We start from the raw sequence: 12,526 nt of genomic DNA, 5'->3' as shown, positions 1-12,526 counted from the left end.
AATCAAGAAGAAAACACTGATTCAGATTATGTACATTAGTTCTGTGGTATTTGTACAGTATGACTTGAGGGCCTTCAAATGGTTTCAGGTTTAGCATATAGAAAAGCCAAAAACGTAGCGTATTTGACAGCATCTCTTTCAATTCCTTTTAGTGCATAGAAAGAGGTCTGCTTTGAATCGGACATCTTTTGTGCAGAGTCCAAGTTCCCCCCCTCCACTTTTCCTCCTCAGGAAAACTACTAAAAAGTTATGAAATCGCCTTTCACAAACTTCAAATTAAAAAGTTACTACATGTTGGCTACAGAAGACATCTCTGTTTTCAATTTCCATCAGAAGTACCTGAGTTTGATCTCTCCTGCCACCACTGGGCTAACCCAAAATAGGTGCAACCTATGATGTTGCAATGAAGGGCATCGTGCCAATTCTCTCCCAGAGTCAGTCAATTTTGTTTCACTTAAACAAGGCAAAAACCAGTGAAAGTAAAAGAAAATATAGGCCAATCAAAAATCCATGCATACATCAACCTCGGTGTATTATAAGGTCAACTAATTAGAAGTGTTTCATGGAGACATCTATCATTTTAGCCTGAAAGCTTCAGGGTTTTGTTTGTTTGTTTGTTTGGGCACAGCAATTTGGAAAGGTGTTTGAAAATATAATCAACTGGCTGAACAAAATTTCAGCTAAGAAACATGCCTTAATTATAGGAACTTCAAGCCAGTTACCAATTTGGCTTACTTAAAAAAAAAACAAAAAAAAGCATATGTTTCTAATTGAATTAGAATTTTATGCCATTGCATCATTAGATGATACAGTTAAAATGCACCATTCGGGTCAGGAGATGCAGATCCATATATTTCAGTTTAAAGACTACCACCAAAAATTTTAAGGAGAATCAATTAACTCAATGGATTTCTCAAGAGCTTTAGCAAATTGTCTGGTACACAAATGCAGTAAAAATTCTAAAAACACTGGCAAGGAAAAAAATCCTAATAGAAACTAGGTACATCTTTTTTTTCCCCACTTCGCCATTTGCCTCTGCTCTTTACAGTTTTACATTCATTCATTTTAACAATAGGAAATTGTTTGCTTTAATTAGTCTTTTGGAATTTGTGTTTTATTCCTTCTCCCCTTTCCATAAAACACTAAATCTTTCTCAAAAGAGGAAAGGCTTCATTCCATTTTTTTTGTCATGATTTTCAAAATTGCTTAGTGATTATGAGTACCCAAAATGAAACACCTTGATTTTCAGAGGGTGCAATGCTTAGCACTTTCTGAAAACCAGATCTCCAATACTTCAGGTCTGGTATCCAAATCCAGAGATCCATAATCACGTTGGTTTTTTGAAGGATGAATTTTTCAAAAAAAAAAAAAAAAACACCCAAAATTGATTTATGTAATGCCCAGATTACTGTAAACCTATACAAAATAGCTCCAAATTAGGAGACAAATGGAAAATAAATGCACGCAGGGGAAGTCTGAAACTGGCATGGAAGAAAAAGATTGATATTTCAATAAATTATTTCTATTCACCTATTCACAGGCTTTGCAGTTAATTTAAGTTCCAGAGGGGTAGCCATGTTAGTCTGTATACAGCAAACATTCCGATGCATTGGTGGTTGGGACTCTTGTATTTCCTACAAGCTAATGTAAAGAAGTACCATTTTCTGAAGTGTAATTGCATAAAGCATTTCTAAAACAGTATTGGAAGACTTTCAGATTATCCATCAAAGGAAATCTAGTGAGAAATAAACCACATTTGTCTGCAAATGAACGGATTGTGTCACATTAGACACCACTGCCCTCTTCAGTCAAAGAGATTCCCTATCATTTTGATTTTATACTTTTATTTTAGAAAACCTACTCAGAATGTTTCACCAATAATATATGATTACTTAATGTAAAAGGGAAGTTTAGAGGAGATTGTTCACAGCATTCAGACTGAATGTTACAATCATTTTTTCATACTAAGCAAAGTGACATGACAAGTTAGGCAAATAAAGAACTAGTTCCCAGTAGTATGGTTTAAATTTTGCTAGTTTCAGATGCACATATACCAAGTAGACAACTCACATTTGAGATTGACATTTCGTTAACATTTTGCTCATTGGAATAGTTAAATGTGATATCTACCTCATTCTCTGAGATGGCCCCAGAGAGAAATGGAAGACTGTGAAACTCCTAAGAAAACAACACAATGCAGTATTCAATCTTAGAACACAACAGAGCATTCAGTTTTGGTTCATTTAAGAACTAAACAAGCTTCTGAAAATAAGGGACAGTGTGCCTCTTAAACTTAGGACATGACAAAATTGGTGGCAAATGGTTTATGAAAGTACATTCAAAATTATTGAAGATGCAGTGTGGAAAAATGTTGCATCCACAGATATTTTGATTCTTTTGCATCCCCTGATACTTGAATACTTGAAAAGCCACTTTCATGCAATTTCACACGCAAGATTTTTCAAGTTTCAATGGGAGGCGGAAAAATGGCCCCAAAAATCCACATGGTGTAAATGCAGGTCTAAGAACTAGGATGTTAAATTCAATTCCCCCACCCCACCCCCTTCAATCACTTACTGGGTTTAATTCTTTAACTAGGATAGCAGTTTATACAATTTTATTTAGTAGGTGAATATTACTTCCATTTTACAGATGAGGAAACAGAAGTTCAGGGAAGTAAAGTGACAGGCCCAAAGTCACACATCAAGTCAGTATTAGTACAAGGATTAGACCCCGGGGGGGGGGGGGGAGTGGAGGGGGGAGAGAGAAGAGAGAAAAACACCACAATTCCCCAAACAAAGCATAACCTATTCAAAGACAATGCCTTCCAGCCATATTGCTTAACTTTTGTGAGCCTCAGCTTCTCCAGCTGTAAGATGGAGATAAGATAAGATAAGATAAGACCAATCTTCCTGTGTCTGTCTTCTGACTTCCAAAATCCTATCTACTTTCAGGTTTTGCTTATGATAAAAAAAAATCTAGTTTTACAGATGGAGATTTGTTTATTATTCACATAATAGTAAAAAGGATACCCTTGCCACATGATAAATTACTATTTAATTGCATTTTTGTACCTATCTCAACAAAATATCCTTTCCTCATGCAGATCTAAGCCCTATCAACTACTTTCCACAACAACCCATGCTAAAAGACATCACATAGCAGGACATAAAAGACTAGGGTTATTTCAAATTTTGTTCCAGAATTCCAGAAACTACAGGAGGTTTACTACACCACCTTTTAGAGATACAGTGTCCACCCCCTTGTGCTCAGACAACTGATACTCAGGAGAGATATGGGCAGGGATGAGTATGCTATAGCCTTTTAGGTAGGTTAGCATCACCACCAGCAGCAGCTTTGCACAGTTCTTTCACTTTGAGAGCAAGAACTGCAACTGTTCCTGAGCCCTGCATAGGTATGCAAGGAAACAATGAGAGTGCAATGAGTCTCTTTCTTCACTCAAACCCCTTTGTGCTTCTGCAAAGAGCTGGGCAGCATTTAGTCTGAATGCAAATGTATTTTATTGTAAATTATTTATATCTGAAATGTAAGATCATGACATGGGTGATCTAGAAAACGTTATGTTAAAATTACGGAATCCCACAGCCTTTTCAACTCCCTGAATTTTTCCCCTCATCTTATATTTTTCTCTTGAATTTAAGAAAGACAGTACATTGCCAGCAGGCAATAAATTCAAGAGACTTGGGCTTTAATCCCAGCAGTGCCAGTGACTTACTGTATGACTTGGAGTAAGCAACTTCCTCATTGCATCCTTCAGTCTCCAAAGTATAAAACGGAGATGATAATGCTTACCCGTCATTACAAAGAACTTTGGGACCTAGGAAGGAAAAGCTTTATTGAATATTAGAGTGAGCTTGCTAAGAAGTCTGAAGTCTTTGAATGTACTCATACTCCAGCTAACAATCAGATTTACACGGATTCAAGGTAGTTCTACTTCCTTTTATTTGGGGGGGTGGCCGAGTGAGGAAAACGGACTACAAAATACTTTAAAGCTGAGGAAAGATCTGAAAACAATGTGCTACATTACAATGGGAAGTTTCTGGCCCAACTATAGATTAAAGGTGTTTGTAATTACAGTAGAACCTCAGAGCTACGAGTACCTCCGAAATGGACGTTGTTCATAACTCTGAACAAAATGTTATGGTAGTTATTTCAAAAGTTTACAACTGAACACTGAATTAATACAGCTTTGAAACTTTACTATACAGAAGAAAAATGCTGTTTTTAACCACGTTAATTTAAATGAAGCAAGCACAGAAAGTTTTCTTACCGTGTCAAATTTTTTTAAACTTTCCTTTTTTTAAAGCACTTTACATTTAACACAGTACTGTACTGTATTTGCTCTTTTTTTGTCTCTGCTGCTGCCTGATTTCGTATTTCCCATTCCAAACAGAGGTGTGTGGTTGTCTGGTGTTCGTAACTGTGAGGTTCTACTGCAAGTGGTCTTCATTAACACTTTCATTCAGAAATATCGGAGGCAGTGATTTACTAAAACCTCCAAGTAACTGGTCAAAAATATGAAGAGTTCACCTCATAGAGGACCAAATATCCTCTTTACACATTCAAGTAACTCCATTGCCTAGTTGGAAGGCTACTGAGATTATCAAATATTAAGTGATTGATATTAAAGTTATATTGATATATAAAAAACCCGATCAATATACAACCTTCAACATTTGTATTAATTAATAGAATTTTAAAATCAGTCATTGCCATCAAGCTGTGCACTAACTAACCTAAGTAACTGCCACAGATCCTAGTGTTATTCAAAGCGTTCACCTCTCCTTACCAACACAATGCCACTTCCAGTATCTTGTTGGGTACACTGGCATCTTGTTCTACAGTAAATGGTGCAGCGATGGCATTTTCCCATATGCTTGTATAGTACATAGCATAATGGGGCCCTGATCCTGCTCAGGGATATTGGACATTACAGAAAATATAATTACCAAACTACTTGCATGAGAAGGAAGAGAAGAATTTGGCCCAGAATGATTACAGATTTCATTAAATACCAGAAGGAGACGTACTGTTAGTAGAGTCAGTGTCAAACTCTATATAGGTGTAAGGAACTGATCCTGTAAATACTACTAGGCATACTGTACCTTGAGTAGTTCTAGAGAGGCTATGGTGGTGTTTACATAATTGGCACTTAAATTTAATATCACTTTCACAAATGTATTAAAACAGAGATTATGTTTAGTATTGTAACAATATTTTTGGAGCAGCTACTCTGGATTTGGCTCTTTATATCTGAAAACAGTATAATTTTTAAAATAGTAGAAAATCCCTGTACATGATAAAAGATATATGGAGATAAGAGTCCATTGTGAATCTTTAACCTTTTCACTCTTTATGCCTCTCATTTCTGCTTGGTAGCATTCTTTGAAATGCTCATTTCACTGAGACACAGTGGAGATGTTCTGTCCATGTACCAGGTGTATTAGGCAGCACCAAGTGTTGAATTAATGTTAAGATGACTACTGCATGTGGGAAAAGTCCATTTGTGTTGGTTGCATCAGAGCTGAACCACAGATTTCATAGATGAGCATCACCCTGGAAAAATTGACTCTCTCTCTGTGGGCCCTCCCCTTTTTTCTTCTGTTCTTAACACCTTCTACAGCTCTGAATTATTGCCTATAGCATACTATCCCATTCTTCCTCCCCACCCTCCACTTTGTATAAAAGAAGGAAAAGAAAAGGGCTGTTGGGGTGGGGGGAGGGAAAATGATCAGGCTATTATTTCAATGGAACCAAATAGTTTTGCCACTGAGACAGTACCAAAGAAAATCTTATGGAAAGACTCAATCCTGATATCCATGGATCTTGACATGACCCCCCCCCCCCCCAAAAAAAAAAAAAAAAAAAAAGCCACACAGCTCTGAAACAGCAGACTCATGATTCCTCTAATCTGAGGATCTGCAGATAGAAATTGTGATTTTAAGTTGTACAAAAATGTGCTAAGGAAAGTGGCATTTATAAAAATTAAGTTACTTGCACATGCACACTGAAATATTTTTCTGTCTCATTTCCTCATCTATTTTAGGTATTTTAAGTTGACTAAGCAAACTAGTCTAACAGTGTAAGCTTTTGACATACAAGATCTCTTGTGTGTGATGCAGACAACTTAATTAAAAAGAAAATATCATTACAAGTTCAAAATGTTTTGAAACAATGATGCTGACATTATTTCATTGATGCCATCCGGTTGCTTTATAAGCTTGAACCCCATTGTACTATAAACCTAGTTAGGGATAGCCGATAAAAACAATGCCAGAAAATGTTCTAAGGACCTAATGAGCATATTCAAGCTTCCCAATTGGGGAACAGTGCTGAAGTTTGTGGTTTCAAAATTCTACAGTTAATTAAAAAAATATGAACCTTTGGGAAATATTCTCTTGCCATCAGTCTCCAGTAATATTTTGAGAAATAATGAAAATGGTTTTTAGTGTTTCACCCTGAATTTGAAGGTGAAATGAAAAATGATTCACTTGTTTCTGAATCATCCAGTTTTTATCTAGAATAATAATATTGATTTAACATGAATTTTGAACATTAACTCATCAGTTTTCTCTGCAGTTTAGTTTCCTATTTAATTTCTCTTTGGCTAAAACTATAGACACACTTCCAGCTAACAGGAACTTTGTATGATTCCTTCTAATAAACTTAGACGGAATCTTTTCTTTAGCCAACCTCTTAGAGCTGGTGAGTTTAGACCACACAAATTGTGGTTGGAATCTTGGTTGTGTCTATTCTAGTGTCTGGCATTAATGTTAGTGAAGTGAGTTTGGAGAACTTAAATGCATATCTCCCATTAAGTAGTAATAATATTACAGTAGCAACCCCAACTAACTTCAGAATCCCCACACTGGTGAGAGTCCCTGCTCAAAGAGTTTGTAATCTAAATAGACAAGATAGACTATCACAGGGTTCACTCACAGCAAGCAGAACCTCCTGCTGGCTGTCCTGGGGATTAGCTTTGTCAGCCTGCTCTCTCCCTCAGGCTTTCCAGACCCATTGACTAGCTAGTACCTCCAACACCCTTGCCACTCCCCGGTGGCTGGTAGGTAAACCCAGGCCTGCCCTCTACATGGGTTTCCACACCAAGCAGCCACACTCCCACCTCTTGCTGTTGTTTCCCTGGCCTTATTCCTACACATATGGCTTTCCCTTCTCTGGGTTTGCCAGCCTCCATGTCCCTCCACTCAGGGAGTGACTGCAATCTACTTCCCTCCAGCCCCACCCCTACACTGCAGCCAGCTACCTGGTTTTATACAGGCCCATCTTGTTCCTGCACAGGTGATCCCATCTTTAAATAGCTGCCACCAGCCTAAATTCACCCCCCCACCCATTTGCAGTCTAATTAGCTGATTGGGCCCACCTGGCCTAATTCAGCCCTTGCAGGGCTGGTGTGAGGAAATCACCCCATCCCCACAGAATAAGGAAAGTACAGAGGAAGGAAAGATCATCTAGGTTCCCTTATCTGTAAAACAGGAACATGAAGTAATTTACCAAGAGTAAAAAAGGAAGCCTTCAAGAAGAGCAAGGAACTGAATATCAAGCCAGTGTCATTACCATAAAACCAAATTCCCCTCCTCACAAATTGAGTATCCAGTCACTCTAACTAGGCCCTCACAGAAGTTAGTCAGTTTGCTGCCTCCTAAGAGACAGAGCACACACCAGCTTGGTAGCTTGGCTAAAGACTCGCACTTCAGTTTAATACACAGCACTGAGATGGTTTTGTAATAAGATGATTATAAATTTAACAGATAATAGATTTAAGTATTTTCAAGTAAGAGTGAAAGATGGAAAAGGTTACAAATAAAAAACAAAAACAAACAAACCTCACTTTCTAGTGATTAAAACTTTGCCTGAGCAGTTTCCTTACTTAGATCAAGTTATCAGCATCTCTAGTCTTCTAGACTAGGGGACCCAACTTTCATAGGCTTGAAGAATGTTGTGCCCTATTATCCCCTCAGTGATGGATGACCAAATGGCCTTTTGCCTCTGTTGAATGTCTTTTCAAAGTTCACTGACCCTGTTTCAAGAGGCAGGAAGACTTCCTGGGGTGCAGTCTCCATTTCCCTTTGAGATTGGTAAGTGGTCATCTTCCCCCACTTGCTCACCTGATGGCTTTGTTTACTGTGCAATGTAAATGCACTTTTCATGATCTTTGGTCTCATCTTGCTTAATTTACATTAGAGACACAGTCAAGCCTGCAAAACAACATTCCTTTGTCTACAGACAGGCTGGGTTTAGGCACTGTCTGCCAAACATAATTTAGGAACATATTTCCAGCACACATCTATAATTCTTTGTACACCACCCATACATACATTACGCAATAATATTAATGAACAGCATGTTACCAGTTTCCATAGGACACCTTACGCAGCACCTTTTAGATACACACAGATTATGACAACAGTGAATTGGGGGTAATGAGTATACCAGGCCTGATAAGAGTTACAGTGGTGTGCCCTTTGCCAGATGGCATTGAGGGACTGCCTGCGTCACATTTTTATCATTAAATCCCACTCAGAAACTCCAACCAGAAAAGAGGTAGAAAAAACTCCTCAATGATAATCAGAACCGAAAAGACACCTTCCCAATCACTTTCCCACTTCCACCATTTCAGCATTTTAAAAAAATCCTTACAATGAGATAAATTAATAGTCTTTCTTCAGCAATAACCTCTCACTTCTATGTTACTGAATTAATTATGTAATCAAAATGGAGATTATTCAAAAGTCTAAATACAAAGAATTTATTAAAAGGTGAACAAAGTTTTTGTTCAAAAAGAAAATATTTTGAAATTGCAAATAAACAAGTTTGTAGATGGAAACTCCCGTTGGCACATATGGATCAAGTGCACAGCTTTGTGGATGCAGACACTTGCACACATATTTGTCAAATCAAGGGTGGAAACATCCCTCGCCAGCACAGCATCACTGCCTCCTTCAGACATTTACAAATAATGTACAACACAGCTACTTCATCCTTATCTGCAACTTCACATTTCTGTCATACACACACACTTTGTCCAAACCATGGAAACACGCATGGCTGCCAGAAAGGCTTTCCAATATGTCAGCTTCTTCATGGGCCACCTCGCAGAAGAATTTCTATAAATACCACAAAACCAATACTATACCTGACATCTATCAAGGATATTTTCATCCTCTGGACAGATAAACTCCCTCATAGATTTCCACCATAACTTCAACCACCAATAACCATCCATCCAACTCTCTCTAGAACACTCACACACCAGCTTCAATCTCCAGGACACCAGCCTCAAAAAGTGGAGCCTTAGAAATGACTATCTACAGGAAACCTACTGAACACCACACTCACCTCCACAGCTCCAGCAACCACCCCAGACATACCCCTCTCCCCCCCCCCAAAAAAAATCTGTTACTTACAGCCAGGCCAGAAGAGAATTTCTGGAATATACACCTAAACACACTTAAAAGTTCCTGCACTAAATAAGGACACTCCACCAGAGCAGTAGATTGCAGCATGGAATGGGAAACCAAAATATCCCTAAAGAATCTGCTTCAGTATGCCGGGGTGGGTGGGGGCCTCTAGCCATACATCCCTAGTTACCTGCCACACTGGAACCTACACAGGGCATAGTCAAACAATTACAAGGATGGGCCCAGATCCTGAAAGAAATCTTTCCTGAACCTTCTCTTCTAGCCTTCAAACAAACCTCCAACATTACCAAGCTCAACATCAGAAGCAAGTTCCCCACAAACCAGGATGAACCAACTCAAAGCAGACCCTGTCAGGACAATAGATGCAAAACCTGCAGACATCTCACCACTACTATGATGATCAATATTCCCCACAGCACACCTTTCAAGATCTATGGGTCCTACACATACTTATAACAACATGTGGTGTGCCTCATCCAGTGCATCAAATGTCCCAACAACAACTATGTGGATGAAACCAGACAATACCAATCTCAAACCAACTCTCACACAAAAATGATGACAAAAATACCCCATTGCCCGTGAATGGACACTTCACAAAACAATCATTCTACATCTGACTGCTCAGTCCTTGTCCTTAAAGGAAACATGCACAAGACCTTCAAAAGACTAGCCTGGTAACTTAAATTCATAATTCTGCTAGACACTTAAAACCACGGACTCAAAAGAGATACTGGTTTTATGGTTTATTTACAACACTTTGTAACACACCCCATTGCCTGTTAACCCTTAACTGCCCACTTCATTTTAAGTGGTCTCCTACAGCACTTGTGAACCCCTTATGCTTAACAATCTGTCCCAACTTGTATTTAGCTTATACACACTGGTTACCATCCCCAGACCTGAAGAAGAGCTCTACGAAGCTCAAAAACTTCTCTGGAGCTCTCTCTGACAATGAAAAACAGCTCAGCTCTCTCTCTCACACCTCAGCATATGTTCATTTTGGCAGAAATATCATTGCAATGGTCTACAGCTAATGGGCTATTACAATGCTTTAAAGTATCAGGATGGCTATCATTACAATCAGTGTAGAATCAGTGGAGACTCATTCTTTCTGAATGAGGACTGTTACCATTCCTCTCTTGTAATGAATTCCTTGGTGGAGACACTTTTGTGTTCCCTGTGGTACAAGGTCATTTCTGCTCTAAAGGGATTGATTGTGAAGTCTAGGAATTACAGATACTTCTCAAAATTATGGCAATGGTACATCCTACTCATATGGGTCTAGTTTCCTTGTAGAAAAAAATAATTGTCAATTATTCCAAATTGGCAATTTGGTTCCACAGTGACTGTAGATAACTAATCTCTTTAACAACATAAATGTGTTACACAAGGTTTGCTACAGAGAAAAAAAACAAGAGAAAAAAAACTGATACTTGAATTGTACGCTATTGTTCTAGGTTAAATAAAAGGAAGTACAAATGTACTACAATTGTCAACTTATAAATAGATCCAGATTTAACGGTTGTTCTGTAGGCCATTTTTAGAAGGGTGTCTGGTATAACTCTCAACTGCCTGCATTGTGACTAAAATTAGTGATATCCCTCACAAAATTTCACACAAATTTGGGGTCCTTTTATTTTTAAAAGTTATGTGAAACTAGGGATATAATTATTTACACAAAAATTAATGCTAGAGCATTTTTAATTTCTTGGTATTTGTTTGTTTTATGACCCACATTTTGGATTTGTCCCACTCTTGTATCTTAGCAGGCTAAGAGCTGTTGTATCTAGAGACAGTGATCCAAGTTATGGTAATAAATACTACCATGTATTTTCACATCTGTTAAGTATGGATGGGGATTACCAAATAATTCCCTTACCTTCAGAGTAGAGGCTTTGCCTGTCTAGTGGTTTCTCAGTCTCATTAATAGCTATCCTGTTCACTCTCATTTAACTGGTGTGGCCCCAGTTGCTTGTTATTCCCTTACTCAAGTATTACTATTGTCTGCGATGATCCCCAGCTGTTGCTCCTACTTCCTTATTTGTGCTGGGGAGATAGAGGCTGCTATTTTTTTACTCTGTAGAGATAGGAATATGCACAATGATTGGATGCCAGGGAACCAAACCTGGATCCACAAAGGGACTTAGGTGCCTAAATCTGGGGTTTAGGCACCTAAGTCCCAGTTCAAGGCAATACTGTGATCCACAAACCTCAACTCAGCTGCCACTTAACCCTAGAGATGCCTAAACTCACTGGGCACCTAACTTTCTGTCTCTGGGCATGAGCCCTGCTACCTCAGGCAAGTCCTTGGATGCTTCTCTTATGCCTAAGTTCCAGAATGATCCTGAACCCCACCAATCTCACTTGTGGGGCCTGATCTAGTTCAGGCGTGTTCAGGTGTGTATTGCCACACATAACAGCTGGGAGAGAGGAGAACTCCCTGATAACCTTCAGTCTAGTCGTTAGAGAACTCACTCAGAATGTAGGAGATTCTGGTTCAGTTCTCCCTCTGCCTGAGAAGGAGATGTGAAAGGTGATCTGTTACCTTTCAGGTGAGTGCCCTAATCATTGGGCTCTGGGATATTCTGATGTCAGTCTCTCTCCTTGAAGCTGCTCCACTTTAATTAAATATTAATTGGGGCATAGACAGTGCGAGAATAACTTTCTAATCCAGTGACTAGGGCACTCACCTGAACCATATGAAATGTCTGTTCAAATCCTTTCTTCACGTGAAGTATGGGGGGGGGAGGTATTGAGTCAGGGGCCTCCCACATCTTGGATGAGTACCCTAACCACACAGCTAAAGGTTTTTAAAGGAGGCTACTGCTTCCTTTCCTCTCTCCCAACCTCCTTGACTCTGGGCCATTTTGTGTGGAGTTAAGCAAGCACCTAAACTGTTTTTTTGCACACACAAAAAAATGACATAGGTGTTACAGGCCCAGTACAATTTGAATTGCTTGACTACTGTCCTACAGGCCTAGCATAGCTTCAGTTGCTTGCTTGGCTATTCTGACCCCTGTAGCATGATATCTTCCAGTTAGCAGAGATAAACAGGACTACTG

At 38.8% G+C, this 12,526-nt stretch overlaps 1 long non-coding RNA gene across 1 annotated transcript in view; it reads right to left on the bottom strand.

The window, feature by feature from the left end:
• The window catches only part of LOC137166948 (uncharacterized), a 39,427-nt gene extending 27,913 nt beyond the window's left edge, over positions 1 to 11,514 (bottom strand). The window contains exon 1 of the long non-coding RNA XR_010923893.1: positions 11,344 to 11,514. This is a non-coding gene — a long non-coding RNA (uncharacterized lncRNA). The remainder of the gene's footprint in view (positions 1 to 11,343) is intronic.
• Positions 11,515 to 12,526: the final 1,012 nt, after the last annotated feature.

Source organism: Emydura macquarii, unplaced genomic scaffold (genome assembly GCF_026122565.2).
Source record: "Emydura macquarii macquarii isolate MOO-44397 ecotype Brisbane River unplaced genomic scaffold, CSIRO-AGI_Emac_v2 contig_2897, whole genome shotgun sequence".
Lineage (NCBI taxonomy): Eukaryota > Metazoa > Chordata > Testudines > Chelidae > Emydura > Emydura macquarii.
The sequence above is the reverse complement of the archived record's forward strand: the minus strand, read 5'-3'. Positions and strand labels throughout refer to the sequence as shown.